At 41.5% G+C, this 6,594-nt stretch overlaps 1 non-coding gene across 1 annotated transcript; it reads right to left on the bottom strand.

Moving 5' to 3' along the window:
* Positions 1-565: 565 nt before the first annotated feature.
* On the bottom strand, positions 566-672 carry LOC113000530 (small nucleolar RNA R71). The gene has a single exon (XR_003265863.1). It is a non-coding gene; the product is annotated as a small nucleolar RNA R71 (small nucleolar RNA).
* Between the last annotated feature and the right edge of the window lie 5,922 nt (positions 673-6,594).

The following is a 6,594-nucleotide window of genomic DNA, read 5'->3' on the forward strand; positions in this document are numbered from 1 at the left end:
TCCTGAGATAGATAGGACATTTCACAGATTAGTTAGGCATCATTTTATACCTTTTGATCATCCTGAGCATTCCATTACTGGTGAATCTGTGCATTCTGTTATTGGTAATTTTGAACATCCTGATTTGGAGCATTATAATTTTGAGCATTCTGATTCTGAGCATTCTGATTTTGCACATTCTGAGAACATGGCACAACCTCCACCCCGTGAGAGGACTCTAAGGGAAATGGCTGCACCTGATTTCACCTACGAAAGCTTGTGCATCCAATACCCTGATGAGGATGTCCCATATGTTCTTAAAACTGGACTGATTCATTTGCTTCCAAAGTTTCATGGCCTTGCAGGTGAAGACCCGCACAAACATTTGAAGGAATTTCATATTGTCTGCTCCACCATGAAACCCCCAGATGTCCAGGAGGATCACATATTTCTGAAGGCTTTTCCTCATTCTCTGGAGGGAGTGGCAAAGGACTGGTTGTATTACCTTGCTCCAAGGTCCATCACGAGCTGGGATGACCTTAAGAGAGTATTCTTAGAAAAAAATTTCCTTGCTTCCTGGACCACAGCCATCAGGAAAGATATCTCAGGTATTAGACAACTCAGTGGAGAGAGCCTGTATGAGTACTGGGAGCGATTTAAAAAACTATGTGCCAGTTGCCCTCACCATCAGATTTCGAAGCAGCTTCTTCTCCAATATTTTTATGAAGGACTCAGTAACATGGAGAGAAGTATGATAGATGCTGCCAGTGGTGGAGCCCTTGGAGACATGACTCCTGCTGAAGCCAGAAATTTAATTGAGAAGATGGCTTCCAACTCTCAGCAGTTTAGCGCCAGAAATGATGCCATAATCATTAGAGGAGTGCATGAGGTAGCTACAAACCCATCTGCATCATCTAAAACTAAGAAGCCTGAAGGCAAACTGGATGCATTGGTTAACTTGGTAACCCAACTGGCCTTGAATCAGAAATCTGTACCTGTCGCAAGGGTTTGTGGTTTGTGCTCCTCTGCTGACCACCATACAAACCTTTGCCCTTCCATGCAGCAACCTAGAGCAATCAAGCAGCCTGAAGCTTTTGCTGCAAATATTTACAATAGACCTCCTCAACCTCAACAGCAAAATCAACCGCAGCAGAACAATTATGACCTCTCCAGCAACAGATACAACCCTGGATGGAGGAATCACCCTAACCTTAGATGGTCCAGCCCTCAGCAACAACAACAGTAGCCTGCTCCTTCCTTCCAAAATGCTACTGGCCCAAGCAGACCATACATTCCTCCACCAATCCAACAACAGCAACAACCCTAGAAACAGCCAACAGTTGAGGCCCCTCCACAACCTTCCCTCGAAGAACTTGTGAGGCAAATGACTATGCAGAACATGCAGTTTCAGCAAGAGACCAGAGCCTCCATTCAGAGCTTAACCAATCAGATGGGACAATTGGCTACCCAATTGAATCAACAACAGTCCCAGAATTCTGACAAGTTGCCTTCTCAAGCTGTCCAAAATCCCAAAAATGTCAGTGCCATTTCATTGAGGTCGGGAAAGCAGTGTCAAGGACCTCAACCCGTAGCACCTTCCTCATCTGCAAATGAACCTGCCAAACTTCACTCTACTCCAGAAAAAGGTGATGACAAAAATTTACATAACAATTTCTGTGCATGTGAATCTTCTTCCACAAGTAATTCTGATTTGCAGAAGCAGCACATTCCCCCTCTTCCATTCCCTCCAAGAGCAGTTTCCAACAAAAAAATGGAAGAGGCAGAGAAAGAGATCTTGGACACATTTAGAAAAGTAGAGGTAAACATACCTCTGTTGGATGCAATAAAGCAAATTCCAAGATATGCCAAATTCTTGGAGGAGCTGTGCACTAATAAGCAGAAGCTTAAAGGAAGTGAACGGATTAGCATGGGCAGAAATGTCTCCGCATTGATTGGTAAATCTGTTCCTCAAATTTCTGAAAAATGCAAAGATCCAGGTACATTCAGCATACCTTCTATTATAGGGAATAGTAAGTTTGACAATGCCATGCTAGATTTAGGAGCTTCTATTAGTGTTATGCCTCTGTCTATTTTTAATTCTCTATCTCTAGGTCCCTTGCAGTCAACTGATGTGGTAATTCATTTAGCTAATAGAAGTGTTGCCTACCTTGTTGGTTTCATAGAAGATGTCTTAGTTAGAGTCGGTGAACTGATTTTCCCTGTTGATTTTTATATTTTGAATATGGAAGATGGATTTTCTCAAGGATCAGTTCCCATCATTCTAGGCAGACCCTTTATGAAAACTGCTAGAACTAAGATAGATGTTTATGCAGGCACACTATCCATGGAGTTTGGTGATATAACTGTTCATTTTAATATTTTGGATGCTATGAAATACCCATCTAAAGATCTTTTTGTATTTCGTGCTGAAATAATTGACCATGTTGTTGATGAATACATGACTGATCTTTATTCTAATCTGCATGCCTCTCACTCTTCATGCATTGAGTCTGAAATTGTACTTGATCATATGTCTGAATTTGATGCTGAGAGTGAATCTGAGAGTGAATTTGAGAGTGATATTGATTGCATGTCTGGTGGTGGTGTTTTACCTCTTGAGATTGATTTTATAGAGTCAGATAGGACTAACCATGTTTCAGGAAGTACACATACCTCTGACTTTCTTTATGAGGTAAAGGCTGAGAAACCATCTCCTTCTACCACTGTCCAGCCGACCACACCAGAATTGAAGCCTCTGCCATCAAATTTAAAATACGCTTACTTGGATGATAGCAAGAGTTTTCCAGTGATTATATCTGCCTCCCTTGCTGATGAGCAAGAGAAGAAGTTGTTGTCAGTTCTCAAGAAGCATAAGAAGGCTATAGGCTGGACCCTGGCGGACATTCCTGGTATTAGCCCATCCACATGTATGCATCGAATAAATTTAGAGGATGGAGCTAAACCAGTAAGACAGCCACAGAGAAGACTCAACTCGGAGATTCTTGATGTAGTGAAGAAGGAGATAACCAAGCTTTTGTAAGCTGGAATCATTTATCCTATCTCCGACAGCCAATGGGTGAGTCCCGTCCATGTAGTCTCGAAGAAGACCGGCCTCACAGTGATCAGAAATGAGAAGGAGGAGCTGATTCCTACTCGGGTGCAGAACAATTGGAGAGTCTGCATTGACTATAGGAGGCTGAACCAGGTTACCAAAAAGGACCATTTTCCCCTGCCATTCATTGACCAGATGCTTGAACGCCTGGCAGGTAAATCCCACTACTGTTTCCTTGATGGTTTTTCTGGTTATATGCAAATTACTATTGCTCCCGAGGATCAGGAAAAGACCACATTCACCTGCCCCTTTGGCACTTTTGCCTATAGGAGGATGCCTTTCGGCCTATGCAATGCCCCTGGTACCTTCCAGCGGTGCATGATTAGTATTTTCAGTGATTTTTAGAAAATTGCATAGAGGTGTTTATGGATGATTTCACTGTATATGGATCCTCTTTTGATGGTTGTTTGAATAGTTTGGAAAAAGTTTTGAATAGATGCATTGAAACTAACCTTGTTCTAAATTTTGAAAAATGTCATTTTATGGTTGAGCAAGGTATAGTTTTAGGCCACATTATTTCCAATAAGGGTATTGAAGTAGATCCTGCAAAAATTTATGTTATTTCACAATTGCCTTACCCCTCTTGTGTGCGAGAGGTGCGATCTTTTCTTGGTCATGCAGGATTCTACAGGCGCTTTATAAGGGATTTTAGCAAAGTAGCCTTTCCATTGTCCAACTTGTTGCAAAAGGAGGTGGAGTTTGACTTTAATGACAGATGCAAAGAGGCTTTTGATTGCCTCAAAAGAGCGCTGACTACCACCCCCATCATCCAGGCACCCGACTGGACAGCCCTTTTTGAGCTTATGTGTGATGCATCAAATTATGCATTGGGGGCTGTCCTTGCTCAGAAAATTGATAAATTGCCCAGGGTGATATACTATGCTTCTAGGACTTTAGATGCTGCCCAAGCGAATTATACTACTACTGAGAAGGAGCTTCTAGCCATAGTTTTTGCTCTTGAAAAATTTCGATCTTATTTGCTTGGTACCCGCATTATTGTTTATACTGACCATGCAGCTTTAAAGTACTTGTTGAAGAAGGCTGATTCTAAGCCTAGGTTGATCCGATGGATGCTCTGGCTCCAAGAGTTTGACTTGGAGATCCGTGATAGGAGCGGAGCACAAAATCTAGTTGCTGATCATTTGAGTCGGATCGAACGTGTATCTGATGCAGATTCACCTATTCGGGATGATTTCCTGGATGATCATTTGTATATACTGTATAGTATTTCTGACTCTCTTTCTACTCCCTGGTTTGCTAATATTGTCAATTATTTAGTTGCTTCTGTTTTTCCTCCCTTAGCATCTAAGGCCCAAAAAGATAAAATTAAAAGTGATGCTAAGCATTTTATTTGGAATGACCCCTACTTGTGGAAATTGTGCAGTGATCAGGTCATTAGACGGTGCATTCTAGATCTTGAGACTGACTCAGTCCTGCAGTTCTGTCATTCTTCCACACCGGGAGGTCATCTAGGTGTTCAAAGGATAGCTCGCAAAGTGCTTGATTGTGGTTTTTATTGGCCCACCATCTTTAAAGATGCGTGGAAGATCTGCAGCACTTGTGAGCAGTGTCAGAGAGCAGGAAATACACTTACATGGCGACAACAAATGCCTCAGCAACCTATGCTATTCTGTGAGGTGTTTGATGTCTGGGGTATAGATTTCATGGGTCCTTTTCCTGTCTCTTTTGGTTATGTTTACATTCTCCTTGCAGTTGACTATGTTTCAAAATGGGTGGAAGCCAAGCCCACTAGAACTAATGATGATAAGGTTGTTGCAGACTTTGTCAGGTCTAATCTGTTTTGCAGGTTTGGAGTACCTAAAGCAATTGTTAGTGATCAAGGAACCCATTTTTTCAACAGGACAATGCATGCCCTGCTTAAAAAGTACGGGGTGGTACACAGGGTATCCACACCATACCACCCCCAGACCAATGGACAGGCAGAAATTTCTAACCGAGAAATCAAGCGAATTTTAGAGAAGATTGTGCAGCCAAGCAGGAAAGATTGGAGTACCAGGATTGATGATGCTCTTTGGGCACATCGGACTGCCTACAAAGCACCCATAGGAATGTCTCCTTATAGGGTTGTCTTTGGAAAGGCATGTCATCTTCCAGTGGAAATTGAGCACAAAGCTTACTGGGCAGTGAAGACTTGCAACTTCTCTATGGATCATGCTGGTGAGGAAAGAAAGTTGCAACTGAGTGAGTTAGATGAAATCCGCCTAGAAGCCTACGAGAATGCCAAGTTCTACAAAGAAAAGACCAAGAAGTTCCATGATAGCATGATAGTTAAAAAGGACTTCATGGTTGGGCAAAAAGTGTTATTGTATAATTCTAGGCTTGGACTCATGAGTGGTAAGTTGAGGTCTAAATGGATTGGTCCTTTTGTTGTTACTATTGTTTTTCCTTATGGTACAGTTGAGATCAAAAGCGATTCCACAAACAAGAGCTTCAAGGTAAATGGACATCGACTTAAGCCATTCCTCACGAACCCTTCTTTAGTGGACGTAGTGGTGGAAGAGACTTCCTTACTCCACCCTACTCTTCCTCCACCATGACTTAGGGAGTTTTTCTTTTCCTATCTCCTTCCTTGCTTTTATTACACTTGTCCGATTCTCTTTGATGATTTAATTGTTTTTAATCTTTTAATTGTGCTACATTGAGGACAATGTGTTGTTTAAGTATGGGCGGGTGTCGCAACCTACCCTTGGGCGGGAGGGCGACGCGTGACTCGCGGGATGCGTGTTCCACGAAAGGAATACGCGCGGAGTCGCCACCAACGTTTATTTGAGGAAAACGTCGGAAAAACCGGAAAAGACGCGATCTACGAACTTTTAAGTGAAAGGTTCGGGAGTTGTATTTACGCGCGGGGAAGGTATTAGCACCCCACACGTCCGTCACAAGGGACGACAGCCTTTAATCGAATGTGCAAACATGACTTTGATTTTTACGTTCCCTTTTATATCCTTATATCCTTTATACCCTTTTTATATTTTTTCTCTTTTTGTGGTCGACAAGGGTGTTTCCCTTTGCTCCTACGTATTCCTCAATTGGGATGAGAAAATCAGACCTACGTAGTTCTTTTTTATCAAGTGATTCTTTTTACTTAAGTGGTGATCATTCTAAGGCGTTGGACCTTAAAAATTATCCATTTTACTTAGTGAGAAATTTAAATGACAAACTTCAAAAGCCTATTTTTATGGACGAGCTTGACTAGGCGAGTTGATTTTAGCCTTAGTTTCACTTTGGTTATTAATCAATTCAATTAAGAATGAGAAATCCCAAAGAGAAAACGTCCGATTGATTTTCCGCTTTATTTTACTAAAAGATGTTTTTTTATTATTATTATTATATTATTATTTTTTTTTACCTCTTTTTTGATTTCCAACGTGGTTACGGCACGACCGAACGGTCGGAATTCATTTTAACCGAAGTTAACGAATAATACAATTCAAACGTTCGGTGGAAATTTATTTTATTTTTAAGTTAAGCGAGAAATGACT

This window comes from Glycine max, chromosome 19 (genome assembly GCF_000004515.6).
Source record: "Glycine max cultivar Williams 82 chromosome 19, Glycine_max_v4.0, whole genome shotgun sequence".
NCBI classification, from domain to species: Eukaryota; Viridiplantae; Streptophyta; class Magnoliopsida; order Fabales; family Fabaceae; genus Glycine; species Glycine max.